The following is a 23972-nucleotide window of genomic DNA, read 5'->3' on the forward strand; positions in this document are numbered from 1 at the left end:
CGAGCACTTCGTTCTTGATCGTCCACTCTTATTATTCCCTCTTGGTTGTTGTACATATTGTATATGACTCGTCTCTCCCTATAGCTTACCCCTACTTTTTTCAGAATCTCGAACAGCTTGCGCCATTTTATATTGTCGAACGCTTTTTCCAGGTCGCAATTAATAGTGAATCTGATACTGCAGAAAGTGACCCGTCTCTAGGTATCGATATCAGAGCCTCGCTACGACTGCGCTGTGGCGGTCGTTATCTGCGGCCGACGTGGGAGTGCACGCACATCGGCTGCTGCGGGGGGGTATTTGAACGATGTGCTTGTGTCGAGCAGCACACTACTGACGCTGTATGCGAACGTTACGGGTTTGTTTTTGCTGCCCATTCGCATTACCATAGACATACGGGATATAAAAATCAAAAAGCTGGCATACTATGCTTACTTTCATTCCATGATGTCATATGGGATTATTTTTTGGGGCAATTCATCAAGCCAAGCTAAAGTTTTCCGGGCACAAAAACGTGCAGTAAGAGTTATGTGTGGTGTAAACTCAAGAACATCTTGCAGAAGCCTGTTTACGGAACTAGGAATACTAACTACTGCTTCCCAATATATTTATTCCTTAATGAAATTTGTCATTAAAAATATATCACCTTTTCAAACCAACAGCTCAATTCATGGAATCAGTACTAGAAATAAGAATAATCTTCACAAGGATTTAGAGTCACTTAGTCTTGTACAAAAAGGTGTGCATTATTCAGGAACACACATTTTCAATAAATAAAAAGCTTAACAACCAATGAAATTCAGTTTAAGAGAAGCCTAAAGGATTTATTGGTGGCCAATTCCTTTACTCCATTGTTGAATTTATTCAGTAGAATCAACTGATTTTTATATATATATATATATATATATATATATATATATATATATATATATATATATATATATATATACACTCCTGGAAATTGAAATAAGAACACCGTGAATTCATTGTCCCAGGAAGGAGAAACTTTATTGACACATTCCTGGGGTCAGATACATCACATGATCACACTGACAGAACCACAGGCACATAGACACAGGCAACAGAGCTTGCACAATGTCGGCACTAGTACAGTGTATATCCACCTTTCGCAGCAATGCAGGCTGCTATTCTCCCATGGAGACGATCGTAGAGATGCTGGATGTAGTCCTGTGGAACGGCTTGCCATGCCATTTCCACCTGGCGCCTCAGTTGGACCAGCGTTCGTGCTGGACGTGCAGACCGCGTGAGACGACGCTTCATCCAGTCCCAAACATGCTCAATGGGAGACAGATCCGGAGATCTTGCTGGCCAGGGTAGTTGACTTACACCTTCTAGAGCACGTTGGGTGGCACGGGATACATGCGGACGTGCATTGTCCTGTTGGAACAGCAAGTTCTCTTGCCGGTCTAGGAATGGTAGAACGATGGGTTCGATGACGGTTTGGATGTACCGTGCACAATTCAGTGTCCCCTCGACGATCACCAGTGGTGTACGGCCAGTGTAGGAGATCGCTCCCCACACCATGATGCCGGGTGTTGGCCCTGTGTGCCTCGGTCGTATGCAATCGTGATTGTGGCGCTCACCTGCACGGCGCCAAACACGCATACGACCATCATTGGCACCAAGGCAGAAGCAACTCTCATCGCTGAAGACGACACGTCTCCATTCGTCCCTCCATTCACGCCTGTCGCGACACCACTGGAGGCGGGCTGCACGATGTTGGGGCGTGAGCGGAAGACGGCCTAACGGTGTGCGGGACCGTAGCCCAGCTTCATGGAGACGGTTGCGAATGGTCCTCGCCGATACCCCAGGAGCAACAGTGTCCCTAATTTGCTGGGAAGTGGTGGTGCGGTCCCCTACGGCACTGCGTAGGATCCTACGGTCTTGGCGTGCATCCGTGCGTCGCTGCGGTCCGGTCCCAGGTCGACGGGCACGTGCACCTTCCGCCGACCACTGGCGACAACATCGATGTACTGTGGAGACCTCACGCCCCACGTGTTGAGCAATTCGGCGGTACGTCCACCCGGCCTCCCGCATGCCCACTATACGCCCTCGCTCAAAGTCCGTCAACTGCACATACGGTTCACGTCCACGCTGTCGCGGCATGCTACCTGTGTTAAAGACTACGATGGAGCTCCGTATGCCACGGCAAACTGGCTGACACTGACGGCGGCGGTGCACAAATGCTGCGCAGCTAGCGCCATTCGACGGCCAACACCGCGGTTCCTGGTGTGTCCGCTGTGCCGTGCGTGTGATCATTGCTTGTACAGCCCTCTCGCAGTGTCCGGAGCAAGTATGGTGGGTCTGACACACCGGTGTCAATGTGTTCTTTTTTCCATTTCCGGGAGTGTATATATTCTGCACGACTTCAGTGCAGTAATGTGTTCATTGTAAATAAGTATTTAGTAGTTGTATTACACGTTTATTACCTTATAAATAAATAAGAAACTATTTTATTTTAAGTTAAATGCATTATTATTTGTAAAATGATTCTTTCATATAGTGTTCATTAAAAAATGACGACCATGCCACTTGGGACCTGTGGAATGGTACATTAGCTTGTTTGTTTGAGTTGTAAATATTTGTCATGTATTGTTGTTTTTCTGACATGTTCTACATCCTGGAGGACCTCCTCACTACGGATCAACTGGAATGAAAGCAAATCCAATCTAATCTAATATGTTTTTCTACATTTACAGCCAGCCGGCGTTCATCACACCAACTAGATATTTTGTCTAAGTCATCTTGCATCCTCCTACGATCACTCACCTTCGACATCTTTTTGTATAAAGAAAATAGTAGCGGGTCAGTTACAATCCTGACGATATCCTTGTCTGTGATGAACACTCGCCGCCGAGGACAACGTACTGGTTTCTATTACTTTAGTCTTCGAGCCACTCACACGTCTGGGAACCTGTCCCTTACAGTTCTATCTTCGTTAAACGTGTGCAGTGGGGCACGGTGTCAAATGCTTTCTGGGAATCTGGAAATATGGTATCTGCCTGCTTTCCTTTATCCACAGTTCGCAGGATATCATTTGATAGAAGAATTAGCCGAATTTCGCAAGAACAATGCTCTCTAAAAACGTGCTATTTGTAAGCATAAACTTCTCTGTCTCAAGAAAATGTATTATATTCGAACTGAGTTTGTAATTTTGCGGATATGTTATTTTACCTTCCTTATATACGGGGTGTTCAAAAAGTCTCTCCGCAGTGCCGTATGCTTGTTAGCCGCGTGTGCCGTATGATTGTTCGCCTGCCTGGTTACTTCCCTTCAAGTGGTCTCTCCCAACATTCCATTGTTTCGTTTATCTCAGCCAGCGTCAGTAGTGTCGTTGGTGTGTGTCGTTACGTGTTGACGTGAACGTTTAAGTTCAGTTCCTTTGTTCGTTTCTTTCGTTTTTCTCACTGCTAAAACGCTAACCATTGAAGAACGTGTGTTTTTAGTCGAACAAGGGTTCAAAGCTGGCCGTAAATACACAGTTTCAGTTCGTCAAACATTTAATTCATTTTTCCCGGAGACAACACTCCCTCATGGCGATACTGTGCGAGATTTGATTAACAAATTTCGAAGTACCGGTTCAGTGACAGATGCACCGGGAAGGGGTCGTCCTAGCCTTTTGTCTGAGGATAAACTACTTGATATTTTCGATAAAATGTCCATGAGTCCGAACAAGTCAGTAAGAAAACTGGCCCAGGAAATTGATGTTAATGTCGGAACGGGTCACGCAGCTGTAAGCAAAAAATTAGAACTTTTCCCATACAAAGTGACAGTCGTGCAAGAACTGAAAAATACTGATCATGGCAAGACACTGCATTATTGTCAATGGTTCAAAAATTTCGTTCAACGAAATGGAAGGGATATTCTTAGTGAAACGTTTTCCACTGATGAGGCGTGGCTTCATTTATCGGGGTACGTGAACTCGTGAAATTCTCATGTGTGGAGTACTGCGAATCCATCGTGTATTCATGAGGAACCACTTCATTCTGTGAAAATAGGAGTTTGGATTGCAATTTCTAGACGTCCCATATTTTTCAACGAAACAATAAACGCACAACGATGCTGCAGTGATATTCTGTACCCACTCATAGGAGAACAAGATGGTGCAACCGCGCATACAGCTCGCGTTTCAATGTCACTGCTTGCTGATGTTTTTTGGTGATCGTATAATTTCACAGAGACTATGGCCTCCACGATCGCCTGATCTAACACCACCTGACTTTTTCTTCTGGGGTGCAGCGAAAGCAACTGTCTATAAAAAACCGTCCAAAATCCATCGATGAATTGAAAACTGCAACATCCACTTTCACTGCTTCTGTTACTGAAGAAATGTTACAGCTTGTGTTTGGAAACATGATTACACGAATTGAATTGTGTATTCAACAACAGGGGGGATACGTTCAACATTTAATGTAAAAATTTGTAAGTGGAAATGAATATTCAATAAATTAATAACTTGTATTTCACTGAGTTTCAATAAATGGGTCAAAAAATGGTTCAAATGGCTTTGAGCACTATGGGACTTAACATCTGAGGTCATCAGTCCCCTAGAACTTAGAACTACTTAAACCTAACTAACCTAAGGACATCACACACATCCATGCCCAAGGCAGGATTCGAGCCTTCGACCGTAGCGGTCGCGCGGTTCCAGACTGAAGCGCCTAGAACCGCTTGGCCAGCAACGACCGGCTTACTGAGTTTCGTTTCGGTTTATTCACTGCGGAGAGCCTTTTGAACACCCGCACAAGCGTCGCCTGCGCTTTTCTCCAGTCGCTTATGAATTTGCGCTCGGCGAGAGAAGCACCTTTTTTTCCTGTCTTCATCTATCACCCTTCACTAGTCAACGAGTGACTGAATGGAAGCCTTAGACCCGCTCAGAGATTTTACATAGGACCATAATACACTCGGGTTTTCGGCTATATCTTCTTCTAAAGTCCGGTGGTGGCTGGTAGTTCTTGCATGCTTCGTGCACTACGCAACTACCTGCTTACAAGCTTACCACCGAACAGTATGTCCATAATGGCCCACTATCATTTCAAAGAATCAAAACTTGGTAAAGTATTAAAGAATCGTGGTTCGTTGTAATACTTTTACAGTTCTTAATGTGTTGTCTTCCTTTGTTCTTTCTAGCAGATTTGACTTCAGAGTGACGACAGACCAGAAGAAGGCACAATATTTCATCTCGTCCCGAAAACCCACACAGCACATGTTAACACATTCTTGAAAGCCTGAAACCTAACGTCTGGTGTGGCATAATGCATGGTAGAGTGGTTGGCCTCTTCCTCGTCGCAGAGAAAACCTTAATCTGAAATATTTACCTGTACATGCTGCAGCAGATCCTGCTACAACAGATCAAAGAGCTGCAGCCGTCCATCATCTTCTAGCACGATGGTGCACCCACACATTGGAGTCTGAAAGTGCAGGATGTGCTCAATGGCACATTTGCTGAGAGGTGGATGGGTCGTGATTGCGCCATCGCATGGACCCCGCCCTCTGCCATGATCACGCCATTAGATTTCTTTTTGTGCGGTTACGTCTAAGAGTGACGAGTGGAGCACACTTTGAAATTCATGAATAACAGGGAAAAAAACTTTGTGAGCTGCTAAACGTTTTACAACAAACCTCGATGAATGAAATTTTCACTCTACAGAGGAGTATGCGCTGATATGAAACTGCAAGGTTCGCAGGAGAGCTACTGTGAAGTTTGAAAGGTAGGAGACGAGGTACTGGCGGAATTAAATCTGAGAGTACGGGGCGTGAGTCGTGCTTGGGTAGCTCAGTTGGTAGAGCACTTGCCCGCGAAAAGCAAAGGTCCCCAATTCGAGTCTCGGTCCGACACACAGTTTTAATCTGCCAGGAAGTTTCAAACCTCGATGATTTGTCTCTCATAATTTTCGAGTCACGATTTTTTTAATGAATTTTTTTAATGTGTGGACGCTACTACAGCTTTTGGCTAACGCTCTCCATGTCAGATTTCCCGCCGAGCTAATACAGTAGCAGATCACAACGCGCTTGCCTCTGGTGTAGCCCACAAACGGCAGAATGCGTTATGTCTGCCACTATCTGACGCAACCATCGACGTTTAAGCCCCGTGTTAGCACAACGCGTTGCGTGCTGCGGGACTTATCTTCAAAGCGTATCGCTCGCTGCCCCACGTTACACGCTCACAAAGTTACCTGCTGCGTCGTTTTCACACTAATCTCCAACCCCGCGTCTCTCAACAGGTGCCTACGATCGATAAACAGCTGAGCGGAGCGACTGGTCGTAAGCAAATTATGTAAAACTTACGTCTGCTAACCCCATTACGCAGTAATCTAATCCCGCGTCCGGCCATCCTGATTTAGGTTTTCCGTGATTTCCCTAAATCGCTCCAGGCAAATGCCGGGATGGTTCCCCTGAAAGGGCACGGCCGACTTCCTTCCCTAATCCGATGAGACCGATGACCACGCTGTCTGGTCTCCTTCCCCAAACAACCAACCAACCAGTAATGTGACAGACATGTGCCTAATCAGGTTTTCAGTGTTGAATACGTGTAGCAATACACTTCGCCCGCAGGGAATCTGACAGAAGCGTTCTTAGCACAAACTGTGAGAAAAGTTTCACGCGCTGAGAGCAGCATATGTTCGTACGTGAATCAGCCAGAAGCTGAAGCCAAACGCGTTCACTGAACGGTGTTCGAATATTACATTCATTGTCATAAATTATTAAAGCAGTACTAATAACCGAACTGATGGGAAACTTTCTATAATCTTTTGTAAATGTCACAGTTAAGAGTTGTACAAATTTCAGCTTGTTATATTAAGTACCTTTTGGTATATGAAACACTGTATAAAACACAGAATTTAAGACTTTACTTGAGAAATAACTTCCTGACATGTTAATGTTTTCACGTGAAAAGTCAATGAAGAACATTCAGTAATTACCTGATATTTACATAATGCACTAAACACATTCTGATGAAAGCACTAACAATTTACACAATAATTTCAATCCAGACTGGTATTATTATTTCTACTGGACAATGTTACTTTCGTTTGTTTTCTTATCTACGTAAATGAGGGAATTAGTGGTGCATTTATGTAAAGTGTGAATCACCAAAATTGGGGATAACTACACTCATGCTCATAAATTAAGGGTAACTTCAGAATATCGTGCCAGACAACGTGGCACTACACAAAACTGGCGCTAATAGTATAGGCAGATAGGGAACACACACGACACAGATCTGTACGTCCACCGTATTGCTGATAAGTTGAGGAAACCGTACAGAAACAAATGTGCTACGAAACGCCACTGTTTCCTGCGCATGTACCCCGACATCAATATGGGATATGATCACCATTCACACGTAAACAGGCGCCACAACTGGTTGGCATACTCTGGATCAGGTGGTCGAGCAGCTGCTGGGGTATAGCCTCCCATTCCTGCACCAGTGCCTGTCGGAGCTCCTGAAGTGTCCTAGGGGTTTGAAGACGTGCAGCGATACGTCGGCCGAGAGCATTCCAGACGTGATCGATGGGGTTTAGGTTTGGAGAAGAGGCAGGCCACTCCATTCGCCTGATATCTTCTGTTTCAGGGTACTCCTCCACGATGGCAGCTCGGTTGGGCCGTGCGAATCATCCATCAGGAGGAAGGTGGGACCCAACGCACCCCTGAAGAGGCGGACATACTGGTGCAAAATGACGTCCAGATAGACCTGACCTGTAACAGTTCCTCTGTCAAAGACATGCAGAGGTGTACGTGCACCAGTCATAATCCCACCTCACACCATCAAACCACGACCTCCATAGAGGTCCCTTTCAAGGACATTAAGGGGTTGGAATCTGGTTCCTGGTTCACGCCAGACGAAAACCCGGCGAGAATCACTGTTCAGATTACACGTGAACTCGTCCGTGAACATAACCTGTGACCACTGTTCCAATGACCACGTACTGTGTTCTTGACGCCAGGCTTTACGGGCTCTCCTGTGACCAGGAGTCAGTGGAATACACCTTGCAGGTATCCGGGCGAATAAACCATGTCTGTTCAGTCGTCCGTAGACCGTGCGTCTGGAGACAACTGTTCCAGCGGCTGAGGTAAGATCCCGAGCAAGGCTGCCTGCAGTACTCCGTGGCCGTCTGCGGGCACTAATGGTGAGATATCGGTCTTCTTGTGGTGTTGTACACTGTGGACGTCCCCTACTGTAACGCCTGGACACGTTTCCTGTCTGCTGGAATCGTTGCCATAATCTTGAGATCGCACTTTGTGGCACACGGAGGGCCCGTGCTACCACCTGCTGTCTTAGACCAGCCTCCAGTCTCCCTAGTATTCTACCCCTCATAACGTCATCAATATGTGTTCTTTGAGTCATTTTCAACACACAGTCGCTATTAGCACGTCTCAAAACGTCTGCACGCTTACTCGCTGCACCATACTCCGACATGCACCAACATCCCTTTGTGTATGTGGACTGCTGCCAGCGCCACCGTGCGACGACCGCAGGTCTGAGTCACCGCATGGTCATACCCCGAGGTGATGTAAGGCCGCAAACCGCCCCCCCCCCCCCCCCCAGAGCGTTGTTTCACCATGTATCAGCATTATCCTTAATTTTTGAGCATGAGTGTAGATCTGCTTCAACGTAGGACTCCGTATCCGTCAACTTGAGTACTAGTGGTTCTTTGGACAATACAGTTCATTGGTAAAATTTTATAATAATTCGTGGATGATGTCTACGAAAATTTCAGTATTTTTAGTTGGAACTGCAGCTTTCTTTCGGAGTACAACTACTGCGTGGTGTGCTGTGCAGTCGAAACCGCGAACTTTTATGTGACTGCAGGCTGTCTCGGCGTATTGCAGCTATGAAGTTCTCTCGGGTTACGATGATGCGGCACCAATCGGCTGACTGCCCGAGAATATTTCATAGCACGAACCTTTAGAGTCGAAAACTAATGTGCCACTGACTGATCGAGCATACAAAAAATCCTAAACACTATATGTTTTTACAAATTGTTTACTAGATGGTGAAAACTGTGGTTTTCCAGTGTCTGAGTTAAAACCGTGATAGGCATCTAAAGAGAGGGAGTGAGTGTTGTGTGAGAGAGTTGGTACGAACTATGCGTATTTGCGTTCTTTCCTTTCTATATGTCTAAGCCGTGAGCTCACTACAACGCTCCTCAAACTACTGTAGCATGGCTATCGCTCCGAGACACGGAGAGTTACACAGCTGAGGACACCGTCGTGCGTCCGTCGCGCTCCACGTTTCGAGCCGCCGTTCACTTCGATGACGGCGTTTGTCGAGACAACCATCGACCTGCTGCACCAGAAATGTGATTCACTCGAAAAGCCAACACGTTTTCATTTATCGATAGTCGAATATCGATGGTCTCTTGCCCACTGCAATCGTACTTGACAATGTCATTCGGTCAACAAGTGAACACGTAGAAGCGGTCTGTTGTAGAGCTCCATATTCAACAATGTACAAAGAACGGTGAGCTGCGAAACACTTGTGCGTGCTATTTCGGCAGAGATGCCACAGCTCATCATCTAACCTACTTTACAGACATGACAAGCGTCCAGACTCCACCGTTCTGTGAAGTGTCGTGGACGTCCAACCGTTTAGCTCCTAGTGTCCTTCTGCCTCTTTCCGTACATGTTCACTACAGTAGCACGTGAACATTCGACCAGCTGCGCTGTTTTCGAAATACTCGTTCACAAGCTCTGCGTATAATAATCCGCCCTTTCTCAAAGTCACTTATCTACTTATCTCAATGGATTTCTCGCTAGGGGGGTCCCCCGTCCGTGTCGGCTCCGCTTACATATTTTTTACAGCGTTCCTTACCTGGCGAACATTATACGTCGCTTTGGGGTAGGAGGTGTTTCAGAGGAACTCACAAAAGTACTTCCTATTTTAGTGACAAGGCAAAATAACGCGCGTCGTCACAGGTGGAGCTACTCGGAGGGTAAATGAATAAGTACAAGCAGTTCTTTTCTGCTCCATAGATTCATAATAATGAAGCAACAATGATGTACCTTGACGTCACTGTTATTTTCGTACGTTTGCTATTCCGGTTCAGTGAATATCTCTATTCGTACTTGTTTTCTGCGCATTTTGTTATGAGTAACCGTATGGATGAAGGAAGAAATGAGGCCAGTGATTAGTTTCCCGCACTCTCGAGGGAACTAAATCCAGGAGACTATTCGCAAAAAGCGGCTGCTGCTGTCTTGGTGAAGGAGAAATTCACGAATGGATAAATTTCTTTAAAGTGGGCGTGTTTCTGCCTGCAATGAACAACTTCACTTCGAAAATGGACAGCTTATAACACACCGACACAGCTTATAACACAGTAACACAGCGCCTCACAATTTTTCTTGTGTATATACATTTGTTTTATAAGTTGTGGCAACATTCACTATTTAAAAATTGTAATATTGTTATGAAAATACTATTCAAAAACATTACTGTCAAAACTTTGTAGTGGAAACCACAGTCTAATAAATAGTCACGACACTCTCTCGTGCAAAAGTTGTTACTGTTCGACAGCTTGAGCGACACTAGCGCCCCAAGTGGCAAGAAAGCAGACCGTCACATGCATTGTAAGCATTATGTTCGTTTTTAATTCTTTTCTACATAATCGCGGAAACAATGGTTATAATTGTGCCTTCCACGCGTTGGTAAATTACCAAGAGACATGAATTATCCTGAAATACATGTAAAACCAGCCGAATCACAATAATTCAATAATAAGTAACAAATTATTCATGAATAAAGACTTTAGAATATATGTATATTTGCAGCTTACTCCACTGAAATCAAGAGAATACAAACATTTTTCATACATTCCAAGCATTTATTTCTATCGTTGTCTCCTGTTATTATCAAAGACAGTTTCTTTGACAAGTAAACAAATTTATGGAATCTAATGATTTGTCCATTTTTAAACTTGCCTTTCTAGTACCCGAATAATTTTGTAAATGTAATCACATTTGTTTCAGTAGTGAATGTGTTGAAGATTTTTGCCATTTGTAGCTCACATTTTGCTACAATTGTGTAATTGGTTTCTTTTATGTCGGGAAATAGTTTTATATGCGTCTGAATGCTTATTATGACGTCTGGGTCGTTTTCTCTTAAGCTACAGCTGTGGTGGTTTACTTTGTGCATTAAATAATGTATGTATTACACTGAAGCACCAAAGAATCTGGTATACGCATGAGTATTCAAACAGAGATATATGTAACCAGGCATAATACAGCGCTGCGGACAGTGACACAGTTGTTAGATCGGTTCCTGTTGTTACAGCGGCAGGTTATAAAGATTTAAGTGAGTTTGAATGTGTGGTCATAGTCCACGCATGAGTGTTGGGACACAGCTTCTCCGAGGTAGCTACTAGGTGGGGATTTTCCCGTACGACCATTTGACGAATGTACCGTGAATATCAGGAATCCGGTAAAACATCAAATCTTCTTCATCGCTGCAGCCGGAAAGAGATCCTGCAAGAACGGGACCAACGACGACTGAAGAGAATCGATCAACGTGACAGAAGTGCAACCCTTCCGCGAATTGCTCCAGATTTCAATGCTGTGTTAGCGCGTGAAATATTCAATGGAACATCATCTATAGCGGGTTTCGGAGCCGAAGTCCCACTCGTTTACCCTCGATGATTGCACGACACAAAGCTTTCCGCCTCGCCTCGGCCCGTAACACCGGCATTCGACTATTGATGAGTGGAAATACGTTGACTGGTCGGACGAGTCTCGTTTCACATTTTATGGAGCGGATGGACGTGTACGGATATGGAGACAGCCTCATGAATCCATGTCGCCAAGGGACTATTCGAGCTGGTGAAGGCTCTGTAATGGTATGGGGTGTGTGCAGTTGGAGTGATATGCGCCCCCTGATCCATCTAGACACGACTCTGACAGGTGACACGTACGTAAGCATCCCGTCTGACGACCTGCATCCATCCATGTACATCGCCCATTCCAATGAACTTGGGCAATTCCAGCAGGACAATGCAACACTCCACACGTCCATAATTGCTTTAGAGTGGCTCCAGGAACGCTCTCCCCAGTTTAAACACTTCCGCTGGCCGTGAAACTACCACGACGTGAACATTACTGAGAATATTTTCGATGCCTTGCAACGTGCTGTTCAGAAGAGATCTCCACCCCCTCGTACTCTTACAGATTCATGATGTCAATTCCCTCCAGTACTACTTCAGACATCAGTCCACGTCACGTCTGCATGGCAGCTGCAGCAGTTTCTTTCGCTCTTGAGTGTAAATTCCATATAGGTTTACTACATTCCAAATTCAGTGATTTCACTTTGTTGGGTAAACATACAATGTCTTTCTGAAAAAGGTCAGGCCTTCCGGTGTCTACTAGAACTTTTTGTTGTTAAAGGAAAACGACATTTTTCACTAAATATCTGTAGGTTACAAGAGAATCGCAAATAAACCGTCCTGTAATGTACTGTTCCGTACCTTCCAGGGTCCTTAAGAAACTAAAAAAAAATGTCCAAAGGACCAAACTGCTGAAGTCATCGGTCGCTAGATTTACACACTGCATAAACCAACTTATGCTGACAACAACACACACACACCCATGCCCGAGGGAGGACTCGGACCTCCGGCGGGAGGAGCAAAGCAATCCGTGACATTGCGCCTCAAACCGAGCGGTCCCTCGGCGCGGCAAGAAACTAAAGAATGACAAATGTGTTGTCATTGTCGATTTTTATGGCACTGTGTAGACTCCCCAGTGTAAAAACTATGTTACGTATCAATATAAACGTTTGTCTTCGCTTTCATCCGATGTCGTATTCAGAAGTGTCGCTTGCTGGACGCTTGGGGCGCTACTATCGCTGTGGGTAACAAGAACAAGACGGAGTTTCGTGACTGTTATGTTTGACTGTACTAAAAACGGTGGCAAAGTTAGTACCTGCGACAGATCTACCACCGTGTCATCCATCAGCCAATGGCGTGCAGCCAATACAGCGCTCTTCCGGTTGCTGTCGGTTTGCGTACCACCGAGCCACTACTTCTCGCTCAAGTCGCCAGTCAGTCGGCATCAGGAGTACTAGTAGACCCCTCTCCAATTCTCTCACAAAAGTAAAATTCTTAGCAGTACCAGGGTCCGAACCCGGTTCGTCCGGATGGCATTCAGCCACACTGATTGTTCGGTTACGGAGACAGACTTAGGAAAGAATAATGCACCCTTAACGATCGCGTATGGAATGCCTGTGTGAGCCATTCTTGGGTACTACTCGAATTTTTGAGATCCCTATTACGTCTGATTAAACCGAGCGACATAGTGCAGTGGTCAGCACGTTGGACTCGCATTCTGGAAGACGTCGGTTCGAATCCTGTCCGGCCATCCTGATTTGGATTGTCCGTGATTTCCCTAAATCGATTAAGGCAAATGCCTGGGTGGTTTCTTCGCAAGGATGCGGCCGATTTCTTTCTCCACCTTTCTTAGTCCGAGCTCGTGCTCCGTTTGTAATTACCTCCATGTCGACGGAACATTAAACACTAATCTTCCTTCCGTACATCGGATTAACGAACGTCGAATAGACAAATAGATTTATCTGTTGGGTCAGTACAAAGCATTGCTCACCCTATGTACATAACTATCTACAAGTATTAAAATTGAGGGTAATAGGATATCAGTGATAAATTTCTCTGATGACACTGCTGTTCTCAGTGCAAGTGAGAAAGAGTTACAGGACGTGCTAAATGGAATGAGTACAGGATGTGGATTGGGAGAAAAACCTAAGAATTAGGAGGAGTAGAAACGAGATTAGTGATAAAATTGGATACCACAAAGTAGACGAAGGTAAAGAATTCTGCTACCTTGATAGTAAAATAAAACATCGCGGACGGAGGAAGAAGAAGATAAAAAAGCAAATTCTCAAAGGCAAAGAGGGCATTCATGGCCAAAAGAAGTCTGCTAGTATCAAGCGTCGGCCTTAAAATGAGAAAGAAATTTCTGAGAATGTACTTTTGGAGGACGGTATTGTTAGGTACTGTGAAACAGGTACTAAATGGAGCTGCAGAGTATAGAAACCGTAGGGGAAACAGATATTGGAATACGTCCAGCAAATAATTGAGGACGTAGGTTGCAAGTGCTGCTCTGAGATGAAGAGGTTGGCACAGGAGAGGAATTCGTGGTGGGCCGCATCGAACCAGTCAGAAGACTGATGACCCAAAGATAAAAATAAAATAAAAAGGCACTCTTGCTCATTGTGAAGATTTTCTTTTTCAAGAGCAACGTTGTTGCAATTCTTTCATACAACACATACGTATGTAATATTCTACTATCAACTCCAATCATTCGGTTATAACCATCCTGCACTCTCCATTTTATTAATGGTTTTAATGGCACTTGTAGATACCTAATGTTCCTTATTTAACAGGAAGATACATCGATTCCGAAAAATAATGGTAACCGAAAGAATGCAAGCAGTTATAACCTGATAGCTAATGTAGCGATACTCATCGTGCTCAATAATGATCAAAAAAGAAAGTTCTGTGATACGTTAAATGGATTACTGTAGTTAATGATTTGTAATAGGTAATCGAAATAGTATGAAGTGTATATTGAAAACAATTAATTATTGTCGACAGCCCATAAAAGAGCAAAAAATGGCTCTGAGCACTATCGGACTTAACATCTTTGATCATCAGTCGCCTAGAACTTAGAACTACTTAAACCTAACGAACCTAAGGATATCACACACATCCATGCCCGAGGCAGGATTCGAACCTGCGACCGTAGCAGTCGCGCGGTTCTGGACTGCGCGCCTAGACATAAAAGAGCAAAAGTTAACATTTGTTACTGACTGAATCGACTCTGAAATTACGTAATAATTGTAAGATTAAAGGAAGATCGTAGCGAGATAGAATGCACATGCGCAAAATTGGCTGTACACACCTCTGCACTTCCAATATTACGCAAGTTAGAAGCACATGAAATATTTGCAAAAACACACAATATAAAATTATGTAAGTCACATCAGTTGGAATGGCATGTGCGTTTTGCCAGTGCGTTTTGCCATTGAAGTAACACTGCAGATGAAAGGTCTCTGTTGGAATCCTTTCATGTTAATTTCTTAAATATGTTGTCATTTACGGCATACATTCCACATCTAAATTTACTGTGGTGTTTCTGACTATCTGGAAGGAGACTGAGCAGTGGAACGTGTTAGTTTTACACATAAACAAGAACGATCTGTTACACTACTACACTTTAAAACACAGTTTATATGTAATTCATGTCACACAGTCTCATGAGGATCCTACATCTGCTTTCTTTTATATACTGTATATGATAAGATACTGTCATCCCCCTTCCCTTCTGTGTGAGAGGATGAATGAGCAAATGTATTTCTAGTTGCATGCTTGATGGTAGCAGACAAGCCTGTCTGCTAGAGAACAGTAGGACCAATGTCGGAATAGGTAGCTACGCTTTCTAAAAGCAGAGAGATTTCTATTCTTAATATGGTTCTGTCCGTCCCTTGTCATGTTGGTATAGGAAGCTGCCTCTCTGGTCACTTCCGTTTGTATCTGTGCGGCACCCTCAGGAAGGGACCACGTCAGTCTGTCTGCGGCGAGCGTCTGAAGTGGTAAGATCTCCGGCTAAGCGCGTCTCTGCTAAGTCCGTAGGACAATGGATTTCTTAAGTTCAGCCTAACTGAAAATTAAATCATCTTTATTTCAGGATTAGATCTAAAATATCTAATGTTATCTTAAATTGCAACGCAGTGTATTTCGAGTGTGAAGTTCAGAATATCTTCCAGTAGTTACTTTGTCACTACTTTGTGAGTAAAGTGGAACCACGTGTTGATCAGTAACTAACTAAGATCATCAATCTTAAATGCGAATTTGCGTGAGATTATAACGTCTCGTCTTGACAATATTTTTCAATAAAGCAACTTTTCTTTATGTTCAACCCACGTGGGGTGTACTTTGTGAGACCAGTACCACGTGCTTATACAATTGTTTGACCCATCAGGTTAATAGTAAGACGACAGTAACCAGTTCGAGGTTTTTCTTTTGTAAATTGCGTTTCGAGGTAATTTATTTTAATTATCAAAATTATTGTGGAGTTACACTCTTTGTGTAAACCAAGTTGACCACGTGAAGCATGTGGTGTAAGCATCAAAGTAGCCCTCAGCTATTCTTTTCGGGAAGATTTCACAGGGAGTTAGTATGAATTTAGTATATCAGTGTGTGGTAATTTCATGACGGACAGGATTGCGCTACGAACGTAACTTCTTTGGGTGAAAATTGAATCGGTTGATTGTGGTTAATTTCCTCTTGCATATGTTTCAACGTTCTTCGTGTGTTATTTTATGAATGCAGTGTTGTATGCAGTCTCCCAATCTTGGCTCCATATTTAATGTGTTCCGTAAGATTACAATCTCACATTTTCACAGTCCTAAATAAGGCACCAGTTTAGTTACGAATCAAGTTTAATATGCTGAAATTTCAATGATCAATGTTAAAATAAATTTCCAAATATAAACTGATTTATTTCTTTTTATTTAAATTATCTTTATATATATATATCACCGGTTGTCGTATGACGATTAGAAGATTATAATTGATGTTAATCTGGTTGCGAATTTGGTAAGCTAGACTGGATACCTCGTGAAACAGTTGCTAAGTAATGCAAGGTTGACTTCCCCAGACAGCTCACAGCTTTTAACCCGCTTTTATTTTGAATATCAGCACCGCTTTCATAACAAATTATGGCAACAACATTACACAGTGCATAAAGAACTTTAATTGCTACTCCATCTGACTTCATGACTAGCTGATTTCAGTTAACTGCAAACGTGATTAATTTCACTTCACTGAATGAGGAATATTTCTTTCACTTGTGAGACATTCTCGGTAATAATGGAGACAGGATTGGACCCTGCTGATGGTTAATGAATTGGGATTATCAGTAGGACTCCAAAGGTGTATGGTTCAATTATATCAACTAATGTTCAGCTGCTGAAGCTACTATGTTGACAAGCTACAAAGATAACTGCCTTGATCTTTCTTTGGGGCGACTTGATGGTGGCGTGACGTAATGCATTTTGTAATGACTGTTATTGCCTGCACTCTCTTCTTTCACAGCGAGGAAGCTTTAGTAATAATGGGCGACAGAGTACTCTTCCTCAGTTACCAATCCTACCTTGTACTGTGCCCAGACATAGGGTCGCTCACATATCCACAGTGCCTCTCCGTGCTTGCAACGCAATTTTCAGAACGAGCTTCATTATGCATTAGAGCACCACCCAAGAATAGCAACAACAAACCTCTCACACTCTTACCTTTTCCGCTATTCCTCCGCGCGTCCTCGCGCCCAACGATGTTATTGTCAACACAGAAACAAATACTTTGTACTTTTCCAGCTATTCTGGCTTTCAGACCGTTCGCCTACCCCAACAAAGGTGCTGATTCCATTTCAGGTCTTTTCGCCTAAATGTTTTTACTCCACGCCACAGTGTCAACCGCCACACCACGCAGACTGTACTGGAACATTACAGGGGTATTCCCTGACGGGAGCTTCACACTGCTGTCTCCTTGGCTGGGTGCCGTGCCGCGCAAGGCTACCGACGTCACGCCTGCTCCCAGCTGGCCGCACCTGTAACCTGCAGAAGAGCAGGGCGGCAGCCGCTGCCTTCTATCCTCCGAGCCACACCTCGGGACTCTGTAATGACTGAGCATGTACTAGATGGGCAACGTGAAAAGGCTGCAGTGTACTTGCTATTGTGCCTCAAAAAAGTTATTTTTCTTAAAAGAGAGACAGAGAGAGAGACAGAGAGACAGAGAAGGGTCTCGTACTTCGGTCGGTAGAACCGGAGCCCGTATAGTGTCAGTTTTGCTGTCCGTCTGTCTGCCCAACTGTTCGAAACCTTATTTCTCTGGAAAGGGTGGACGTATCAGGTTGAAATTTATGTCGATTATCCAGTCATACGGTCTCTTGTCGAAGTAAAAAAATAAAGCTTCCAAGTCAATGCAGTCAAAAGGTCACGTATTTTGATACAGACTTAAGCATTAAAAACTATAGGATATTTCCCGTTGAGGTACAATTATGAAATCTGCCAAGAAGCAAGGCAGCAACTTTTCACAAGACAACCAAAATAAAAAAATCTAAAATTTGTGAATTTTTAATTATCACACAAAAAAACGATTTTTTGTCATTTGTTTTCAAACTGACTGTCTGTCCTTTTCTCAGGAACTGGAAAACGTATGAAGTTCAAATTTATTTCACGTACTAAGGTCTATGGTCCCTTGGCTATACAATAAACGTTACATTCTGAGTCAGTGCAGCCAAAGTCATTCATCACAATCTACAGGGTACTTCCCGTTGACAAAATCATGAAATTTGCCAGGCAGCAGGGTTTCACAGTACAACCAAAGAAATAAAAATCCGAAATTTGTAAATCTGTAATTATGTCATATGAAATAAAAATTTTGTCATTTTTTATCAGACAGTGTGTTCTTCCAATTTTTTTTTTTTTTTTTACTTTCTTCTATTCGTCATTTTGAGCAGTTTTATGCGGCACGTCACTAATTCCTCTCCTGTTCCAACCTCTTCATCCCAGAGTAGCACTTGCAACCTACATCCTCAGTTATTTGCTGGATGTATTACAATCTCTGTCTTCCTCTATGGTTTTGCCCTCTTCAGCTGCCTCTAGTACAATGACAGTTATTCCGTGATGTCTTAAAAGAGATGTTCCATCATTGTGTCCCTTCCTTTTGTTAGTGTTTCCCATATAGTTTATTCCTCACTAATTCTGTGGAAAACCTCCTCATTCCTTACCTTATCAGTCCACCTAATTTCCTTCTGTAGCACCACATCTCAAAAGATTCTTTCCGGTTTTCCCACAGTCTGTGTTACACTACCATACAATGCTGTGCTCCGAACGTACATTCTCAGAAATTTCTTCCTCAAATGAAGGCCTATGTTTGATACCAGTAGACTTCTCTTGGCCAGGAATGCCTTTTTTGATAGTGGCAGTCTCCTTTTTATATTCTGGTTACTGCGTCCATCGTGGGTTATTTTGGTGCCTAGGCAGTAGAATTCCTTAACTTCTACTTTGTAATCAACAATCCTGATGTTTAGTTTCTCGCTGTTCTTTTTTCTACTACTTCTCATTACTTTCATCTTTCTTCTGTTTACCCTCAATACATAATTTCTACTCATTAGACAGTTCATTTTATTCACCAGATCCTGTAATTCTTCTTCACTTTCACTGAGGACAACAATGTCATCGGTGAATCTTATGACTGATATCCCTTCACCTTGAATTTTAATCCCGCTCTTAAACCTTCCTTTTACTTCCGCAATTACTTATTCTATTTACAGATTGAATAATAGTGACGAAAGACGACATCCCAGTCCCACACCATTTTCAATCTGAGCCCTTCGTTGTCTTTCACTCTTATTGTTTCCTCTTGGCTCTTGTACATATTGTATATTTCCGTCTTTCTCTATAGCTTACTCCTATTCTCTTCCGAATTTCGGACCTCCATCTGTTTACTCAGGAACTGGGAGAAGTATCGTGTTGAAATTTATGTCACATACTAATCTATATATGGCCCATTGGTGGTATAACAGACATTAGCTTCTAAGTCAATGCGATCAAAAGAAACGGCCATTTACCACTTATTTCGATACTCGTAAAACTACTCATTAATACCTGTATGACACTTCCCCTTTACGTAATATCATCAGATTTGGCAAGAAGAAAGGTTTCACAGTACAAGTAAAGGACAAAATTAGCAAACTGTTAATTTGTAATTGTATCACACGACAAAAACATTTCTTTTATCATGCGTTATCTAAATTCCAACTTGAAATTAAAACATCGTCGAAAGTCTTCGAATCCCTAGAACCGATATCTTGCCAGTACCAGTGTCGACAGCAGGTAAAAATCGTTCGTGACGGGCGATACACGGAATGGGTGAACTGTCTATAGTAATAATTAATCTCCCTGCCACAAGGCGGTGTCCGATCCGACACATCTCGTTTGTATGCGCTAGTGTGTATTATGTACATAAACCTAATGAACCTGATTTATAAGGAGAGGGAGTGTCTTATATGACACGGCCTTGTGACATGTGTCCTGATATTCTGCAGTGTGGCAGGAAGGTCAAGCTTGTACGGAACCCTCAGTGCGAGTGCCATTTGCACCTGATAAGTTTTTTTTTATTATTATTATTTAATGTGCCTCAATATACGATGTCGCCCATGACGTACCTGTTTACCTAACAGCTCTGACACTCATATTATCCCAAGATTAATATGGTGAAGCGGTGGCTAGTGTTAATAACTGTTTGCATTTTATTCGTTTTCAGAAGATTTCATTCCCTCTGAGTAGAAGGTCGTTTTCTTAGTGCTTTCACGTTGGGTTCACTTGTCAACCGAACACTGCTGTGAAGAATCAGGTACCTGCAGCCACAGCACGATGTGCTGTACGAGGAGCACCGGTCCTTACGTCACATCATTCCGGCACCAATTGTAGACCTGTGCTGTGACCAATGTCCCTGTATTTCGCCTTCCTTTGGGACGAATTTTAATAAGTTTGACTCACAGCTTCGTTTCACAGAAACCGAATACCGTTACGTAACTCTTTCCTAGTGTAAGTTGACAGATAGATGGCCATTGCCACACTCAGATGTGAATCTGCATGATGCTGCCACCTAGCTTTCTCTCTATTTGGACACCACAGTTTGTACTTTGTTTAGGCATATAAAACAGATGTTTACATATGATACATAATCGAGTGGAGAAAATAAACAGATGCCTATTTAAAGTTTGAAAAGCTCAAGTTGTTATCATTTTTCCTGACTAAATTTTTAACAAATAGCATTAGAAATAAGCTAGACCATTCTATGTTACCATTTCATGCTATTTCTTAAAATTAATCATAAGCGACACATAAAAACGAAAGTACTAGTACTATCGAAATCTAGAGATTTTTTTCGTATACGAGTACGCTCAAGGACATCAACTGTCACTCTGTAAAGGTGAGTATATTTAGTAAATAAATCAGAAGATGGATAATAAGTAATGTGGTATCCCATACTCATGAATATCTTGAAATATTCCCCTCTTTCACAGTTAAATTCAGGACGCGAAAACAAGATGTGGTTACCATCGACTTCTAACTCCGAATCAGATTCACTTGCAGGATAACCCGTGAATGTTGATTCCTTGTTGATGCTGGGACAAGGGGCTTAGTTAAAGCTGAGTCGAATGATGGTGAAAACAGCTGATCGGTCCAAATGTGTCCTCGTAGACCCCGGTGAGTTTCTAATGCCACGTAATATCCATCTTTCGGTTGTTGGGACAATTCCGACATCTCTTGCCATTTCTGTTTTACGTGACTCGTCACCCCACGTAAGTATTCTGTGTAACGGTTATAGAGGCTGTTCCCGTAAGAGCGTGTAAAAATGTAACAGGACGTAGAGAATGCTCCACTGAACAGTTTGAGGTAGGGAACCTGGGGTCGGAGAAGCCAGATGAAGATATGTTTACACGTACCGTGCTGTTTATATGCATGTACGTTCTTTATTTCGTGCAAGGATACAAGAAGGCCGGCCTGATGACTAGAAAGATATGATGCAAGTTTTGTTTACTTCTCTATAAGGTGGTTCTGTTGTATCGAATGTACTTTTTCTAATCACAGAACGTGCTATGAATCAACGACAGACCTGTTCATTACTCAGTTCTATTTTTCGCAGAACTCGCCTTGTGTGTAGGGAAGTACGTTGCAATGTTTTCTCTGCTGAAAGATTGCACAGGGAACGACTTCGTAACAGGGATCATCATTCGTCACGACAGGTGTTTATTTCTCTCGATCGACGAATGCGGGACACTGGTTCATTGGAAAGAAGAAGGGAGGGACCTGGCAACACGAGGACGACTCGCACACCCGATTCTGAAGAGGAGGCTTGCGAGCGCATCTGACCTGAGTCCCCTTGATTATTTCCTATGGAGATATCTGAAGTCACTTGTGTGTGACAATCCAGTCGATACTGAGATGGAATTAGTTGCAGAACTGTAGGTGCCTGTGACGTCATTCGAAACCAGGGATATTTGTCAGGGTGCGTCAGAATCTTGTTCGCAGGTAATTGAGATTGATGGCCGTCAGTTTCAACACATTTGGTAAGATACAGAACAAATGGTACGTTCATTCTGTCAGTAATGTTATCTGCAGTTAACTGTAACTAATGTAAATAAAAAAACACAGTAATGTGATTTATTCCTATTACCTCCTTAAGCTGGTGTCTCCGAAGACAGGTTCCAGACCTCAAAATTTTCAATGGAGCATCCTCTATGACCTGTCAAATTTTTGCACGCTTTTACTGAAACACCCTGTAGATGCAGCTTGCTTCGCTTATGCGTCAGGTACCTCATTACAGCGTTTGTTAGCGTGGAAATGCACACATAGCAGGTGAATTGTCCACTCTGTCTTTACGGCAAACATATTCCAGTACTAAATCCAGTATATAACCGTTGGTTGTTTTATTCCATCGCTAGGGATGAATAATTTTAATGACGTTTTGAGAGTCAGATACTACTAATATCACTAAGAAGATAGCTGAAGAAAAAACTTCAGAGCTTCCAGTGCTGTTATTATCACTGCTGTCAAAACTGAAATGCTTTTAGGTAGTTTGAAGACTTGGGGTGGAGGGCTCAGAATAACACATCTATTATGTTTCTCTTGGGAAAATTTGGATCTATTTGTATATGCAAGATGCCCCAGAAATATTGAGACAAGCTGCTATGGGTTGTATCAGATGTCTTGAGGATCAAATGGAGGATAGGAACCAGTGTCTGGAAACATCATCCAACGACGCTATGGAGCACTGAGATTATAGGTGCCGGCGCCTGTCGCTAGGCAACCCGTTCGGCAGCAAACGTGACTTCGTGCACTGATGTGGAGAGTTTCGCAATGTTGTCTGTTATTCCAGTGATCGCGACTCATTGCCATGACCGCCAGTGGAGAAGATAGAACTATCTCTTGCGTAGAAACGTCTTTTCTCCATTGAATGCGAGGCTCTGTTACCTTGGCGGATGACGATTTTGGGCATAGGTTTCCATTCGCAATTTATTTTCGTCCTGGAGCCGGCTAAAATCTCTAATGTTTTTTGGTACACACAAACAAAAGGCCTCGCAGCAGAGAGGACTTACACTGCCCACCAGCGCCGCCACTGGCGGGAGAAAAGAATCCCTGCCAGGTGGATGTGTTCAGGACTGATCGCTCTGTGCATGTAGTTGTAGATAATGGGCAGCATCAAACCAGTGTGAAGACCGATGGCCTAAAAAAAGAAACGAATTCTTCCACAAGGGCGGTCTATTTCAATTGTTAAAAACCTTTCAACAGCCAGGATCGTATAAAATATTTCGTTATTTACGACAACCAGTTTCGACAGACTTCGCTGTCATCTTCGAGCCTTGAACTTTTTGTTGTGAAATATGTTCATTTTACGCTGTACCTCACGCACAAGATGCCAAGCGGAAAAAAATAAGCACATTATAAAAGATTTGTCGTCGCTAAAATATCTAAAAACATAAAACACCTTGTACAAAAGGCCATGTCCATGCACAAATGGCTCCCAGATGATTGTTACATCATATAGACATGGTACACAATAGCACATCTTTTTACATATGCTGGACACATTTTAAGCAAAAGCACGACGTGGCATGTGTAAGTAGGCTGCTTAGGTTTTTTTATTGGTAACGCCACGTAGCGCTCTATGTGAAAATCACTGATTGTGCTGTGTGAAGGCTGTGGTTAGTTTGCATTGTTGTCTGCCATTGTAGTGTTGGGCTGTTGGCTGTTAACAGAGCGTAGCGTTGCGCAGTTGGAGGTGAGCCGACAGCAGTGGTGGATGTGGGAAGTGAGATGGCAGATTTTTGAGAGCGGATGATCTGGACGTGTGTCCATCAGAGACAGTACATTTGTAAGA

This window comes from Schistocerca americana, chromosome 9, assembly GCF_021461395.2.
Source record: "Schistocerca americana isolate TAMUIC-IGC-003095 chromosome 9, iqSchAmer2.1, whole genome shotgun sequence".
Classification (NCBI taxonomy): Eukaryota; Metazoa; Arthropoda; class Insecta; order Orthoptera; family Acrididae; genus Schistocerca; species Schistocerca americana.